Source organism: Nicotiana attenuata, chromosome 9 (assembly GCF_001879085.1).
Source record: "Nicotiana attenuata strain UT chromosome 9, NIATTr2, whole genome shotgun sequence".
NCBI classification, from domain to species: Eukaryota; Viridiplantae; Streptophyta; class Magnoliopsida; order Solanales; family Solanaceae; genus Nicotiana; species Nicotiana attenuata.
The window spans coordinates 25,509,083-25,527,357 of NC_031997.1; the positions used below are offsets into that span (position 1 = coordinate 25,509,083).

The 18,275-nt window shown below is 40.3% G+C and overlaps 1 pseudogene; it reads left to right on the forward strand.

Annotated features, from left to right (window-relative positions):
- Window positions 1-13,881, forward strand: part of LOC109232601 — a 134,822-nt pseudogene extending 120,941 nt beyond the window's left edge.

An 18,275-nucleotide genomic window follows, 5' to 3' on the forward strand; every position in this document is an offset into this window, starting at 1 on the left:
GGGCAACCGTGGTGAGTTAATCAAAGTTAGAGTTTTCACAAGGAAACCTCACACTAGAAGACATATAAGTCTAGTGTATTAACCAGACATATGTCATCCCATGCATCTCAACAACACGAGAATTGCCTCAACAGAATGGACATATCTTGTAAAGCATGAAATTGTCAGAAAGCTGAACAATAATAGGATGTGAGGGTAGCAGTTAGACATGTAAAAGAAGAGTATCCGAAAATGCTAGTGTTAAGTTACACCTCGAAGGGGGGAGATCGACATAGTAGAACATCTAAGTAAAAGTGTGATCCACTTGATGCGTACCAAAAGGTATAAGAGTGCAAGCAATGCAATGATACAATGATGATAATTCATAAAACTTTGCCGGTAGGGCTAAAGAGGAAAAGTGTAATCTTAAAGGGAGAGACAGAGATGGAATTTTCGGTTGAATGATTGTTAAGACCGTAATATATTGCGATTGAAGAGTAAAATAGAAGTTCTTGACTAGTAAGGTAATGGTATGTTTAGATAAAGGTTGTGTTTTCCTTGTAAGGGGATCTCAGAAAGGATACGTATATGTGGTAGCTTCATAGTTAATGTTCATCTACGCAAATGAAGTAACGAATAGTATGAGTAATTAGTAAGATGCAAAATGCTTATAAGCTGGAGGGAAGTACAAGTAATGGAATAAGAAAAGGAGTATGGATTATATGAATTAAGGTGTTTAACGTCTATAATGCTATGATATAAAGTTACGAGATTCTTATGAAAGTTTCGAGCCCGGCAATGATTAATAAGGATAAATAGGGTTAAAAAGATTATCTATGATACTCAATGAGTTATGCCGCGATAGAAGCAGTATAGGCGAACAACAAGAACATGATAGGAAAGTATTTCGGGAAACCCTACAATTAGAGGGTTAAGCGACAAAGACATATGAGACGATCACAAATAAGATTACCTAAGACATGAGGAATTAGAATGGAAGACGGGAAGCTTTAGAACAAGCATAAAGCATAATGTTAATGAAGGACTAGTGAAAACCCAAATAGAACATGACAAGTAATGACAAGACTCGAAGTCAAATTTGAATTGTGTCTCAACAAGTCGTATAATTCTAAGAACATTCCTCGCAAGCCGACTGGACTAGTAAATGACTTAAAGGACAAGTTCTTGCAAGCCTGTCTTAATGGGGGAATCACGTTAAATCATTGGTAAGAAAGTAAAGTGACTATTTAAAAAGAACTTATCAGAGATGGATATTTCAAAGACGTAATGGTACCAACATTAGCAAGTACCCTAATGCAAGTTCTAGACTTGGAGAGTTTCGACGGAACTCAGTAGAATTATAATCATAAAAGTGAGCGATTTCATATAGAAAGAACAAGCAATAGAGTGGGGGCAACCGTGGTGAGTTAATCAAAGTTAGAGTTTTCACAAGTAAGCCTCACACTAGAAGACATATAAGTCTAGGGTATCAACCAAACATATGTAATCCCATACATCTGGACAACACGGAAATTGACTCAATAGAAGGAGCATATCTTGGAAAGTGTTAAGTCGCCAAGAAAGAAGAACCATAATGTTACACCCTATGTTTTCGTACGTAAAAGTACATCGTAAGTCAATTGATGTAAGCTAAGAAATAAGATCATCTTTGAAAATAGATATAGTAAGTTAATAATGTCACTTTTGAGGTTACAAATATTAAAGATCATTTATAACAAGTACCAAGAGGGTTGGAAGGCTTAGAACCTAATGAATTAAAGAAAATAAGTTTCGTCGAAAGTCGACAAGTTGGGAATTTGATAACGTGTACTTTTAGGGTGAGACTAGGGTAATTAACATATTAAGGAAGTTATGTTATGAGTTATTTTATTTGTATGATAGTCATGTTTTATGTTTCGAATTCAAGCGAGTTGTGGAACAAAAGTTGGCAAAAGTCATCACAAGTTACATTCATAAATATGTTGAAAATTAGGTCAACTGTAGTTGTGCTTTTCTTCCAATATACTTTGAATTATGGGTGATCCACCTACCAAATGGAAGATATATGAGTCTAACCTTTTGTCGATACGACATCGGCGTAGAGAGATATTCTCCTTTTCACGAGACTACACAATCAGCTCCCTTGGGAGTCACAAAGTCGGTGTAAAACTCCAGCTTATAAGTCAATTCTAAGTCGTTTTAACCCATTTTTCTCGACCAAAACATTTCCTAAAATCTCCTATATGCTCTCCAAGGGTTCCCCATGATCCTAGAGAGAATCCAAAGATAAACCATGTATGTTCGACGTAAAGAATATCATGGTTACCATTGACTCCCTTTCCTTCTCGTTGTGATGACTTAGGAAGTTACTTGGTGTTGAAGTGAGTTAAATAACAGAGGGTTATTGGTATATTTGAGGTAATTTTCAACTACCATAACCGAATCTTATGTTTGTACAAGTGTTGGGTTGAATGTTGTTGGAGGAATCTGGAAGAAACTAGTAACTCTGAAACTTGAAGTTGAGCTAGGTTTTGTGGGTTGTTTATACATGATTTTAGATACCAAATGGAATTTTAAAGGTATGGATATCATGGCGAGGATGACAGGAAGTGAATATGAGGGGAAGTGAAGATGAAGATCACTGTGCTAGAACATGTTGAATTGGAGCTATAAAATACCCTATGAAGTTATGCACATAAGTTGTTTGATAAAATGACTAAATGAACTTCCCTATAGAATATGAAGTTGATATTGATACCAATCCTTTGTATGATATAGATTACCATCCGTAAGAGGTGCGATGAGTTGTGCACTAGATGTAACTTCGTTGTTAAGGTATGTTAAGGCTATCCCTTCTTTCCTTTAGGCATGATCCATATGATAAAATAAAACGAACAAACACGCAACTTTCACAAATAACTCTATTCTTGAAATACTAAAGTTGCCTATGTTCTTGATTCCCCATACGTCCTATTAACATATCGTCTATTCATGGGTCTCAGAAAATACGTAAGTTGATAAAGTTTATTTGTGATATTAACCGAAGGCATATTGATCTTATGACATTCCTAGAGATCTTATTGACTTACTTCATTATGTATTGTATTCCTTTATACATGTATATTGACCCATGACTAGAAGACATTTTATAGGCGTATATTATATGTATTTGGGTATGGGAAAAGGCTAAGACGTTATATACGCACCACCACCTGATTAGCTGGCATACGTTGATGATTTTGCCCACTAAGGCAGAAATGATATGATAGGAATCTCTCAGAGGCTTGATGATGTTATGTACGCATATACTAATGCATGATATGGCATTTATACGCATATGCATGACATTATAAATGTTTCATGATTCATAATGCTAATGAACGTGAAGTAAAATCAAAAGTTATATTCGAGATCATATGAGTAGCGCAAAAATTCTGGCATGCATGGGAACTAATGTAAGACCCCATAAAATTTTCCCTAAAATCTGGAATTTAGTGGTGACTAGGTAGACATATTGTGCTATTTCATACTATTGAGGTTAATGAATAAATGACCTATGAAGAAATTCCAGTTGTCATTCTTGATAGGCAAGTCCGAAGGCTAAGAAATAAAGAGATTGCCTCCGTGAAAGTGCTATGGAAAAACCAACAGGTTGAAGAGGCTACTTGCTAGGCCGAGGAAGAAATGAAGAAGAAGTACCCTCATTTGTTTGAATAGCTATGTAATTGTATTTATGAAACTGTTGCCTGTGAATTTTGTATAACTCGTATATAAATGTTAAAGGGTGTTCCTTCCTGGTTATATGTTACTTATAAGGCCACGGTTGGTGTTGGTTTTTATTATGGTACGTCATTGGATAATGTATATGCTATTAGGATTTGTTTATGGGGTTCTCTGGCAGGTGGATAGGCTCAGTTACAGGGAAAACTCTACCGAAATGTTTAGAAATTTAGGGAGTAAGTCAAAATTTGAGGGCTGTTGGTGTGTGAAGTATTAGCTGGACCACAATGGATGCTAATGGTGAATTTTGATCCTCATTCAAGGACGAATGATCCTAAGTGGGGGAGGATATAAGGCCCCATAAAATTTTACCTAAATTCTGGGATTTTGTAGTGCCGAGGTAGACTTACGCATTCATGATTGTAGAGATTCGAGTTTGCTTACGGATTTTTTGGTTGAACAATGCGCTGCGGAGTAAATGAAAATTTTTGGCAGAACAAGGATTTCCGCGTTCCATTATGCGGCTGCAGAACCACTCTACGGGCCGCAGAATAGTCGCAGAGTGAGGCAGAAATTGGGGAAGTTTGGATGCCCTTTTATGGTCGACTATGCGACCGCAGAACAAGTTTGCGGTGCATTGTGAAACTGCAGAACAACTTTACGGGGCGCATAACGACCGCATACTCAAGAAGGGGTGCCTAGTTCCGGAGGCCATTTCGCGGCCCATTTCGCAGACCGCAGAAGCATTATGCGGTCTCATATACGACTGCAGATTGTGTTTCGGAGCTTCATTTTTCTAGTTTTATAAACCCGATCCCATTCTTAAAAAATTATATTGGGGGTCATTTTAGAAGGTTCAAACTTATATTTTGAGAGTGGGGAAGTGCTCTAGAGTGTGAGAGGGATTCCTCAACTAATTGGTCCTCAATTCTAGCTCATATCTTGGAAGATTAACAAGGGAAACTCACTTGGTCTTCATCCTAGAGATTGAAGTTGCTAAGATTTCCGGAACATTTTAGAGTTTATGTAAGCTCAAGTGAGGTATGTTGGCCAAACTCTTCTATTAGAATTGAATCCCTATATTACCCATGTTAGTTTCGAGTTGTTCATCATAAATCGATTCTGAACAAGCTTCGTGACAAAGACATATGTCCAATACGTATTTCAAATGCTCTTATTATGTTGTGTTTTTAATGGAGGATGTGTTCAAAGTATGAATTGCATATCAACATGTTATGACTCCAAGTCGTGTTTCAAATGAAAGTTATTATGCCAAATTGTGTAGAGATTGTGATTGGGATTACAACTCCACCCACATACATTGGGGTGAGGCGGCCGGGTTGTTGTGTAGGGTTTTGGTATTTTTGTTACACCTCCACCCGCATATATTAAGGTGAGGTGGCAGGGCCACTTTGTGTAGGGTTTTGGTATTGTTGTTGCACCTCCACCGGTATATATTGGGGTGAGGCTGCATGGCCGTTTTGTCTAGGTTTTTGGTACTGGGGTTACACCTCCACCCGCATACATTGGGGTAAGGCGGCAGGGCTGCTTGAATAGATTTTATGGTATTGTGATCGCACCTCCACCCGCTACATTGGGGTGAGGCGGTGGGGCCGCTTTGTGTAATGGTGGTTATTGAGGATCTTGACTTAAAATTAACGGTTAGCCATGCTATTCTATTGTCACGCTGATTCATCATTTTCATGTTGTATTTCCAAGTTCTTGATTAGGTGTTTGGTTTTCGTACTAGTACTATTCGACATGTACTAACATCCCTTTTGCCCGGGGGCGCTGCATCTTTAATGGATGCAGGTGGTTCCACGTCGGAGGATATTGACGAGTGATAGCGGTACTCATTCTTCCCAACTGGCTTGGTGAGCCCCATCTCATTCCGGGGTCGCGCATCTTTTGTTCTTTGTGTATTACTATGTTTTGAGGTATAGGTGGAGCCTTATTTCTGGCACTATCATTGTACTCTTTGTATCTATTAGAGGCTCCATAGACATAATGTGGGTTGTGTAGTGGTGTAGGGGAAAGTTAAACTAAAAATGTCACAACTGTATCACGTGCTTCCACTGTTAAACCATAGTTGTGAAATGTATTGTATTTTGGGACTTTAAATGGAGTAACTAATGGTTATGGAATTAGTGTTGTTCATGAGTCCTTTTGGTGTTAATTAATGAGACATATATACTCTTCTTTAGCCGCGGGTGAGTCTTGGTAGAAGGTATTGTGTAGGCTTGCTCGGCCGGGTTAACTCGGTTGAGCGCCAGTCGCGCTCCCCGAGGTTGGGGCGTGACAAACATGGTATCAGAGCCTAAGGTTTTAAAGTGTCCTAGGATGTCTCAGAGCCGTGTCTAGTAGAGTCTTTCTTATCGGTGTGTTGTCGACCACATCTATAATTAGGAGTCTACTTGGACATTTAGGAATAATACCCTTCTTTGATGTTCTTGATCGTGCGATAAAGCTGATTGTAAGATTGTTCCTCCTTTAACTCGTGCATTGCTCTAACTTTCAGTAAATGGCGCCTAGGAAGAAGGAAAGAACTGGCCAAGGAGCCAATGTTACCCCAGGAGTGTGTCACGCCCCAAAATCCGAGGAGCGCGACCGGCGCTCAACCGAGTAAACCCGACTGAGCAAGCCTGATAGGTTTCATACATGCTACCCAATCTTTGAAAAAGAGGAAATATACATCATTAATCAAATTCTATAAACAAGTCTTTAACGATTCCCATTTCATTTCCATTAGCAACTTTTTTCATAATTTAAGATATACAAGTTTTATACATCTTTTCCAAACATCATTATTTCTATTTTAATTCCAATACCTGTCACTACCCACAACCTGTCTACGGAGCCTCTAAACACCACTGAAGAGTAATGTAATATGGAAATGCCGGTAACAAGGCTCCGGCTATACCTCAAATACAAAGTACATGATGAACAGATGAAACAGGACCCCGAAACGAAGTTGGGCTCACCAAGTCAGCTGAAAGGATGATGCGACACTAGCTGCGACCAACACTGCCTACTATAGAAACACCTACATCCATTTAAAGACGTAGCGCCCCCGGCAAAAGGGACGTTAGCCCCATCGAATAGCACTAGTATGTATAACTAAACACCATCTAGTTAGAAAGAACTTTAATACAAAAATAAGGAAATCACAAGTATAACTCAAAAGCTTTAAACGATCACAACATTATCAATAATAAAGAATCATACAATTTTCACATCATGTGTCCATAGCCTTTAGTCTGGGGCATTTCACACTATTCATCATTTGTTCACAATACCACCGCTATCTTGAGCGGAGTCCGATCTCGACCCGATCGGCTAGGTTGCCTCATTTGAGACATATACTTCAATCACAATCTCATTTTCCCTTTTTCCAGAATTCATTCACAATACCACCGCTATCATGAGCGGAGTCCGATCTCGGCCCGATCGGCTAGGCCGCCTTACCAATGCGTTGTTCCCTTCTCATTAATAATTTCGTTTCACATATATCATTTCATAGGCACTTGGGGCCACAACATATCACATCATTCTTGGATTTAGGCCGCATTTTACATCATTTCCAATTTCAATATTAGCTTTGCCATTTAGGACAGTAGGTGCACACAAGAGCAATTTAAATTGTAAGCATAGATAAGATTTCACGTAGATGGCACAACAATGCATCATCAATCTAAATTTAAGGTCTAAGCATTTCAATACATAATTCACATTTTTTGCCCCTTTCAAGTTATCAAGATAGCACATTGATCATGTTGATACACATCTTTCACGCGTATAAGGTTACAACACCAATTCATGTAAAATAACAATCAATGCAAGGACCCAAACATTAGTGTTACCACATTTACACAAGCACCAATGGAGCTCAATTTCTAAAAGACGGGGTTTTATCCATACATACCTTGTTTAAGCTTTCCTTAAGTTAGTACGACGTTCCGGAAATTCTAGCAATCCCAATCTCTTAGATGAAGAACATGTGATTGGGTTCTTTGATTCTTGAAGACTTGAGCAAGAGATGGGTGATTATGAAGCTAGGTCCCTCCTTTATCTCTCTATATGCTCTCATCTCTCTCTAAATCAGTAGGAAAATGACCCCGAAATGAACCCCAAAGCCTATATATTAAAATGGGGTCGGGTTATAAAAATAGGAAAAATAAGCCTCCGAAATCGGGTCTGCGATCGCAGAATGGACCGCAAACCAAGAATGTGGGCTGCAAAATGCATCGCAAAATAGGTGCCCAAAACTGGGCAACACTGGCCCAATTTGCGACAGATCTGCGATCGCAAAGTCAAAAGTGCGACAGATTTGCGATAGCAGATTCGACACAGGATCGCTTTTTTCCAGCCTTTGGGAATTTTATAATAACTTTGTGTAGGAATGTCCAAATGACGAACGGTTTGAAGTGTTAGAAACTAGACTCAAAGAAATTTAATTTGATAGGTTATTCATCACATGAAACCATATACATATTTAGATATTCTCGTTCAAAGTATGGACTAGTGCAAGTACCTTTGGAATCTTAGCCTATTATGAAAATTTTCCCATTTGGCTTACACTTAGGCCTCTTCTTGGACCCCACCTTACTTAATATATGACTCATACACTTGTTTACCAAATCCAATTGATGCCCATCATGTTAATAGCATATAAAACATTATAATTAGCCTACATGGCACCACGAAATCCTAATTTACTTAGCGAAATTTACCGGGGCCTTACATAGTGGCAGTTGATTCTATAATTGATGATGCGGGTGAGCACCCGAGGGGTGAGGATATTCCCCAATTACTACACTGCATGATTCTACTATTTCTGCTCAAGCTGCACTAGTTCCTACACCAGATGAGGGCACAACGATCCCTCAGGCCAACTGATATTCCAGATCCACCTTCAGCCCCAACTTCTGCTCCCAGTGTTTCTAATGGGGACCTTAGGGGAGCCATACAGATGTTGGTACAGATAATGGCTTCTCAGGCTCAGAGATCGAATGTTGCACCTACTTCTTCTAGTCAGTCAAGGGAATCTGCTAGTTCCAGGGTGAAAAAGTTTCTTCAGTTAGATCCTCCAGTGTTCACGGGTACTAATCCCGAGGAGGACACCCAGGATTTTATTGATGAGATGCACACTACTCTCCGAGTTATGCATGCTACTGAGAAGAGGGAGTGGAGTTGGCCTCCTACCGCCTAAAAGAGGTGGCTTCCGGCGAGGTGGTGTGAGTTCACCAATGCCTTTATGGATCACTTCTTGTCGGCCGAGACCATGGCGGCCCGTGCCGCTGAGTTTGAGAGCTTGAAGCAGGGTAGCATGAGTGTGTGGGAGTACCACATGGAGTTCGCGCGCCTGTCCAAGTATGCTATTCACATGTTGCCTACTATGGAGGCCAGAGTGCACCGGTTTGTATAGGGCCCTAGGCCCTTGGTTATTAAGAGGATGCGACTACTGCCTTGAATTCTGAAATGAACTATGGGAAGATTGTGGCGTTTCCTCAAGCTAAAGAAAACACTAAACTAAAAAATAGAATGGAGCGTGAGGGTAGCAGTAAGGACCGGTCTGCAGGCAACTTTGGTGGTTCTTCCAGTGGTGGTGGTGGTAGGTCGGCATTTAGGGGAGGGTCATTAGGGCCATCTGAGTCTTTCGCCCAATATTCGATGAGAGCACAGCCATTAGGGCCCATTCAGCAGCAGTGGAGTCATTTTAGGCCTAGTTAGGGCAACAGGGGACCCCACTAGAAGGGTCCATCTGGAAAGAGATTCCAGCAGCAGCGAAGGCCCCCATGCCCTAAGTGTGGGAGGACGCACTTTGGGGTCTTCTTCATGGACCTACCTATATGATATGAGTGCACTATGAGGGGTCACATTCAGAGGGATTTTCGCTTATCTCGCCGGACCATTGGCAGAGGGACACTGCACAGCCAGCTAGTTCTGCAGCTACTACATCCACACCTCCTCCAGCTCGAGGCACTCCAGCGCCCGCAGAGCGTGGTGCATCTAGGGGTGGTACCCGAAACTCGGGAGGGCCCAGCAGATTTTATACTATGCGGAGGCGTCAGGATTCAGAGGCTTTTACAGATATTTTCACAGGTATATTGACTGTCCAATCCCATGATGTATATGCTCTTATTGATCCCGGTTCAACTTTGTCCTATGTTGCTCCTTATGTTGCTATGGACTTTAGAGTAGAACTGGAATTGCTTCATGAGTCGTTCTCTATATCTACTCCAGTTGGTGAGTCTGTTGTGGGTGTATGGGTTTATAAGGAATGTGTTGTCACAGTGCGTGGTCAGGACACCATGGCTGATCTTATTGAATTGGAGATGGTTGATTTTGATGTAATAATGGGGATGGACTAGCCTTATTCATGTTTTTCCAAGCTTGATTGCCGAACTAGAACTGTGAGGTTTGAATTTCAAAATGAGTCAGTGATTGAATGGAAGGGGGATAACGTGGTGCCAAAGGATAGATTTATTTCTTACCTTAAGGCCACGAAGATGATTAACAAGGGGTGTATCTACCATTTGGTCCAGGTTATGGACACTAATGCTGAGGTACCTTCACTCGAGTCCATACCGGTTGTGAATGAATTTCTGGAGGTCTTTCCGGATGAGATCCTTGGGATCCCACCAGACAGGGAGATTGATTTTGGGATTGATGTGATGCCGGGCATGCAACCTAATCTATTCCACCTTACAAAATGGCACCGGCGGAATTGAAAGAGCTAAAGGAACAATTCAAGGATATGTTAGAGAAGGGTTTCATCCGACCGAGTGTGTCGCCTTGGGGCGCATCGGTTCTCTTTGTAAGAAAGAAAGATGGGTCACTAAGGATGTGTATTGACGATCGACAGCTCAACAAGGTCACAATCAAAATTAAGTACCCACTACCAAGGATAGATGACTTATATGATCAATTGCAGGGTGCTAAGCACTTCTCTAAAATTGATTTAAGATCTGGAAATCACCAATTGAAAATCAGGGAGCAGGATATTTCGAAAACAACTTTAGAACCCGGTATAGGCACTTTAAATTTCTGATGATGTCTTTTGGGCAAACGAATTCCCTGGTAGCTTTCATGGATCTTATGAACCGAGTCTTCAAGACTTCCCTTGACTCCTTTGTGATAGTGTTCATTGACAATATCCTTTTGTACTCACGAAGTTGAGAGGACCATGCTAATCATCTCAGGGCAGTTCTGCAGACTTTATATCAGCACCAGTTGTATGCAAACTTTTGGAAATATGAATTTTGTCTGGAAACTGTCGCATTCTTGGGTCATCGTCTCCAGAGAAGGAATTAATGTTTACCCTCAGAAGATTGCCGCTGAGAAGAATTGGCCTAGGCCCACAACTCCAACAGAGATTTGCAGTTTCCTGGGCTTAGCGGGGTATCACAGAAACTTTGTAGAAGGGTTCTCTACCCTTGCCTCTTTGTTGACTAAATTGATGCAGAAGGCGAGTAAGTTTCAATGGTTTGATGCTTCTGAAAAGAGCTTCCAGGAGCTGAAATCAAGACTGACTACGGTGCCCGTGTTGACCCTACCAGAGGGTACATACGGGTTTGTGGTATATTGTGATGCTTCAAGGATCAACCTTGGGTGTTTATTGATGCAATATGGCAAGGTGATAGCTTATGCTTCTAGGAAACTCAAGAATCATGAAAAGAACTATCCAACATATGACTTAGAACTTGCAGCAGTGGTATTTGCATTGATGATTTGGCATCGTTATTTGTATGGGTTCTATGTGGATATATTCACGGACCACAAGAGCCTTCAATATATTTTCAAACAGAAGGAACTGAATCAGAGGCAGAGAAGATGGCTTGAGTTACTCAAAGATTACGACATCGATATCCTATATCACACAGGAAAGGCCAATGTTGTGTCGGACGCTCTTAGCCGGAAACATACGGGTAGTTTGGCTCAGTTGGAGGCATATCAAAGGTCGTTGGCCAAGGAGATTCATCGGTTGACTAGTTTGGGAGTTCTTCTCGCGGACTCTAGTGGAAAAGGGGTGATTGTGCAAAATAGGGCCATATCATCGCTCATGGTGGAGGTTAAAGAGAAGCAGTTCTATGATCCATTGTTGGTACAATTGAAGGAGGGGATTCATAAACATAAGATTATGGTTTTTTCTCTTGGCATGGATGATGGTACTAAGGTACCAAGGGCATGGATGATGGTACTAAGGTACCAAGGGCGACTATGTGTTCCAAATGTAGATGGTCTCCGGGAAAGAATCATGACCGAGGCTCACACTTCTAGGTATTCTGTGCACCCGGGCTCTACAAAGATGTATCATGATCTTAAAGAAGTCTACTGGTGGAATAATATGAAGAGGAACGTGGCAGACATTGTGGCAATATGTCCAAATTGTCAGCAAGTGAAAGCCGAATACAAAAGGCCTGGTGGCTTGGCACAGAACATAGAAATCCCAATGTGGAAGTGGGAGATGATAAATATGGACTTTGGTAGGACTACATCACACAACTCGTAAGTTCGACTCAATTTGTGTGATTGTGGATCGGCTCACGAAGTCAGCACACTTTTTGCCAGTTAAATCTACCGACACAACGGAACAATATGCTCAATTGTATATCAAGGAAATAGTCAGGTTGCATGGCACTCCAATTTCTATAATTTTAGATCGAGGGGCACAATTCACGACTAATTTTTGGAAGAAATTTCAGCAAGGTTTGGTTACTCAGGTGAATCTTAGTACAGATTTTCATCCACAAAATGACGGGCAGGCAGAGTAGACTATTTTGACGCTTGAGGATATGTTGCACGCTTGTGTTCTTGACTTCAAGGGTAGCTGGGACGATCATTTGCCACTAATAGAATTTTCCTACAACAACAATTATCATGCTAATATTCAGATGGAACCATTCGAGGCTTTATATGGTAGGGGATGTAGATCTCCCATTGGGTGGTTCGAGATTGAGGAAGTAGAATTTATAGGACCAGACCACGTGCATCAGGCTATGGAGAAGGTCAAGGTCATTAAGGATCGATTGAAAACTGCTCAAAGTTGTCAAAAGTCCTATTCGGATGTTCGTCGCAGATATTTGGAGTTTAAAGAAGATGATTGGGTATTCTTGAAGGTTTCCCCCAAGAAGGGTGCAATGCGGCTTGGTAATAAAGGGAAATTGATCCCGAGGTATGTCGGGTAGTGCAGAATCATTAGGAGAATTGGTCAGGTGGCGTACAAGCTTGAGCTACTACCTGAGATGTCATTAGTGCACCCGGTATTCCATGCGTCTATGTTGAAGACAGTAGTTGGAGATCCGTCGCTTATTGTGCCAGTTGAGACTATTGAGGTTAATGAAGAACTGACCTATGAAGAAATTCCAGTTGCCATTCTTGATAGGCAAGTCCGAAGGCTAAGAAATAAAGAGATTGCCTCCGTGAAAATGCTTTGGCAAAACCAACAGGTTGAAGAGGGTACTTGGGAGGCCGATGAAGAAATGAAGAAGAAGTACCCTTATTTGTTTGAGTAGCTATGTAATTGTATTTATGAAATTGTTGCCTGTGTATTTTGTATCACTTGTATAGTAAATGTTGAAGGGTGTTCCTTCCTGGTTATATGTTTCTTATAAGGCCACGGTTGGTGTTATTTTTTTGCTATGGTACGTCCGGATTTGTATATGTTGTTAGGATTTGTTTATAGGGTTCTCTGGCAGGTGGATAGGCCCAGTTACAGGGGAAACTCCGTCGAAATATTTGGAAATTTAGGGAGTTAGTCAAAATTTTGGGGTTGTTGGTGTGTAAAGTATTAGCTGGACCACAATGGATGCTAATGGTGAATTTTGATCCTCATTCGAGGACAAATGATCCTAAGTGGGGTAGGATGTAAGTCCCCGTAATGTTTTGCCTAAATCCCGGGATTTCGTGGTGTTGAGGTAGACGTACGTGTTCATGATTGTAGGGATTCGAGTTTGCTCGCCGCGGTACAGACTTTTTGGGTTGTACAGTGCGCTGGGGAGTAAAGGAAATTTTTTGGTAGAACAAGGCATTTCAGCGGTCCACTATGCGGCCGCAAAACCAGTCTGCAGGCCGCGGAATTGCCGCAGAGTGAGGCGAAAATTGGGAAAGTTTGGATGCCCTTTTGTGGTCGACAATGCGACCGCAGATCATGTTTGTGGTGCATTGGCGACCGCAGAATAGCTCTGCGAGCCGCATAACGACCGCATAGCTAGGCAGGGGTTCCTAGTTCCGGAGGCCATTTTGCGGACCGCAGAAGCATTATGCGACCGCAGATTGTGTTTCGGAGCTTCATTTTCTAGTTTTATAAACCCGGCCCCATTCTTATAAAACTATATTGGGGGTCATTTTAGAAGGTTCAAACTTATATTTTGAGAGTGGGGAAGAGCTCTAGAGTGTTAGAGGGATTCCTCAACTAATTTGTCCTCAGCTATTGCTCAAATATTGGAAGATTAACAAGGGAAACTTACTAGGTCTTTATCCTAGAGATTGACAGTGCTAAGATTTTCGAAACATTTTAATGTTTAAGGAAGCTCAAGTGAGGTATGTTAGCCAAACTCTTCTCTTAGAATTGAATCGCCATATTACCCTTGAATGTTCCGAGTTGTTCATCATAAATCAATTTTTCTGAATAATCTTTGTGACAAATACATATGTTCAATATGTGTTTCAAATGATCTTATTATGTCGTGCTTATATAGAAGGATGTGTTAAAAGTATGAATTGTGTATCCACATGTTATGACTCCAAGTCGTGTTTCAATCGAAAGTTATTATGCCAAATTTTGTAGAGATTGTGATTGGGATTACAACTCCACCCGCATACATTGGGGTGAGGTGGCTGGGCCACTTTTTGTAGGGTTTTGGTATTGTTGGTACACTTCCACCCGCATATATTGGGGTGAGGCGGTAGAGCCGCTTTGTGTAGGGTTTTGGTATTGTTGTTACACCTCCTGACCGTCGAAAAATCAGAAGACTTGATTTTTGCTATCAAGACAATTTTGGAAGCCTTCCCCGAGACCCCGAGGGTGGAAGGCTACGATCGAGTTCTCGGCCTCAAGGCTCATCGAGGTCCGAATCGAAGGAAGCAGGGCCCAAGGTCAGGATAAGAGAAAAGGTCTCTTAAGCACATGGCTACACCTGACAGGGCCGGTCTATCTATAGCCTACTGAGAGGACTTGCGTTAGGCAGTCCCATCTTCCTACTCTTGTATATAATATATACGTACTTTACCGAGTCCCCTCGCCTATATAAGGGGGACTCGCCCCACCTTGTAAGGGGCTGATGTTGCTCCACTTCTCCATAATGCAATAATATCTCTCTCTCTCTCTTTCTTTCTTCTAAGTAATTAGTGTTCATCGACCCCGAGGTCACCTTATCATTTTATAGTTTTTTCGTTTGTTGTCCATCATTTAGCTCGAAATTGATAGTATAAGAGCCTTATTTATTTATAACTATATCTGTTACCCCCTTCCCGACTACCCTCGATAAGCCCGAGATAGGCTTGAGGCCTAGCCCCGAGGTATCTACTGGCTTGCTCTACGCCCGGGAACGTCCCCTTACTGGTTCTATTATCGCTTTGGATAACTTGATCTTTATTGTCTTACTTCATATTTTATCACTAATCACCCTTACAAACTAGCTGGGGAATAGATCACGTATTTTTAGAATCCCATTTACAAATTTAATTGTTGCTACCATTTTCACGGTAAACAGTTTGGCGCCCACCGCGGGGCTAAAGTTAATAGTGATTATTTTCTTGCTAGTTTCGTCACTTAAACGCACGATATCTTTCACACTTTTCTTGCCCAAGATCTTTTGATTTCAGGTTAATGATCAGCTCGATAATTGAAATCGAGGACGATAACCCCAAAAATCACAAAGAAAACAATATGGCCGTCCTAACGGCTGGCGCGACACCGCAGGACCTTGTTGATACCCAATTTTTCTCTGTATATTTTTTATATGCAAAATATCTTTAAAATAGCATATATATACATATATAAGTATGTCCAAGCATTTTACTATTTTTCCCATATTTTTTAAGGTTTTTAAACTGATTTATTTCCCTTTTTCATCCATAAAAATCCAATGATTATTTCCAAGATTATTATTTTTGGTAAATCATTTATTGGAATTTTATATTTATGCTAAAATATAGCTAACATAATTTTTGTATATTTTTACAAATTTATTTAGTATTTTTAGAGCTATATTGCATATAATTGCAATATTAGCCTATTTTAAGATTTAATTGCGTTTATAATTATAAAATTGACTCCAGTATTTTAATTTGATATTTATATATCATTAATTATTTTAGTACCTTTAATTTATTTCCAGAAATTAGTTTACTATTTTTTATAAAAGAAGTAAGGGAAAATGGCTATTTAAATGTTAGCCTATTGGTATTTCAATTTTGGCCAAATTTGGCACCCCTAATTAGACCCAATTTCAAACCCCATCACCCGGCCCAAATCCTTAATTTACCCAACCCACAACCCATTCAAATAACCCGCCCGGACCCCTTTTAATCCCAGCCGTTGATCTCACAGATCAATAGCTCACCTCCTTCCTTTCCTTTTTTAATTACCCAATACCCCCCAAACCCTAATCACTTCTCTTCATCAGCCGCCTTTGAACCCCCCCCCCCCCCCATTCTCTCAAACTCTCTCGAAGCTTCTCAAACCCTAGCCGCCTTCCACCGCCTCCGCCTAAAAGTCACCGGAATCTATGGCTTCCAAAGCTGTGGAAGTCCTATTCCCGCCTCCTAGGGCTCTTACATGCCTGGTTTTTGAAGATTCTAGGTCTTACCATGAAGAAGCTTGGTCCAGGTTTCGTTTGATTCGAGTTCTGTAGCCTTCTCCGGCCTTGCCCCGGCACGCCATGACTGTACGAGCCTGATTTTGACTTCTCCGGCTAAGATCAGTGACTTTTCCAAACCTTTCTCACTACTTGGGTTCTTCTGAAACCCTAACCCTTCGAGGTTTCTCCGATTCTTTTAGATCCGTTGTATATTTGTGTTCTCTCTAGGCTCTTAAGCACTTTTCTCAAAGTTCTTTCAAAACTACACCTTCAGAGCCTTCATCTTTTTCCGATTTAGGGTTTCGTCAAGTTGTCTTTTAAAATTTCTCTGATCTTTAGCATGTTTTACTGTATTTCTTATGTGTATTTTTATGTGTTTCTTATGTGTATTTTTTAAGTGTTTCTTCTGTGTATTTTTTAAGTGTTTCTGTTGTACTTCTTATGTGTTTCTTCTACTGTATCTCCTATGCTTTTCGTTCAGCGAATTTCTTATGGTATTTCTTCTATTGTGTTTCTTCTATGTGCTCTTCATATTATGCTACTGTATTTCTTGTGCCGTTACTTCTACTGTATTTTTTATGAAATGTAACCTACTGTATTTTATGTTGTTTCTCCTACTTTGATTCTTATATTGAAAAATGCATGTTAACGGTTTCAATTTCTTTCTGAGATTTCGGAAGTTATTTCGTCAGTATTTTTGATTACTTTCCCTTTCCTCTCCACGCCGATTAATGGCAAAAAACTTAAAATTTGGGGTTGCGTTCGAGTATTGAGACCATTGGCTGCGTGATTTGCTTGTGCTTCATTTCTGAACTTGTTTGATTTTCTGGACTTATTCGAGTTCCTAGAGTTGTTTCATCTACTGCTTCATTAAAGTCTCAAAACCAATGCTTCAATTTGGTTTCTTCATGTGATTCTGATTTTTGCTAAACTCTACTCGACCCTTTTTCGCATGATATTTGATACTCTCTTCTCTATTTCTGGATTACCATACTCCTATGGTCTACTGCTTACTTATTTTTGCAAATGGCATGACATTGTCACTTTGTCCTAAATTGAGCCTCGCATGCCTGTTACTTGTGTACTCTTTATATGTGCTGAACTTCCCTCCTAAGTGGCTTTCAATTGTGATTGATTCAGACTTCCTTTGTATAAGGTTGATTGATTTCTTTCCATGTTTGCTGACTTCCTTGTTACTCGATTTGAATCAAAGGTTTTCCTTAGTTTTTCTGACTAGGTTCATTCATGGACCAATAAATCTCTGGTTTTTGATTTACTGGCTACTAATCGATTTTCTTACCTTATTTGTGCAACCGTGTATTTCAAAATTCTGTCCTTAAGTAACTTTTTATGTATTTACCCCTAATTGCCTACTTTGAACAAAAGAAGCTTGTTTGATTTCTTTCCTTAAATAACTTTTACTGTTTGAATCTGAATTCCTTAATTAAAGGAAGTCTTGTGTGAATGATGCTTAATTGACAATTACTTCCTTAACTATTTTCTTGCCTTATTTCTGCCTGGTTTTCAACACTATAAATGCACGACTCTTTAACACACAGCACACACGATTGACAATCCTTCACTTCACAATTCACACTCTCTTCTGAACTCATACTTACTCATAATAATATTCTCTCTTTGCCTGCACTGTGGCCTGTTCACAAGATCTATTGCTTTTTCTCTATTTGTTTCTTTGAAACTGGTATGTCCTAATTTAAGCTTCAGCATCATCACAATGTGTTTATTTACAGCTTTTGTATCCATGTCTACTTT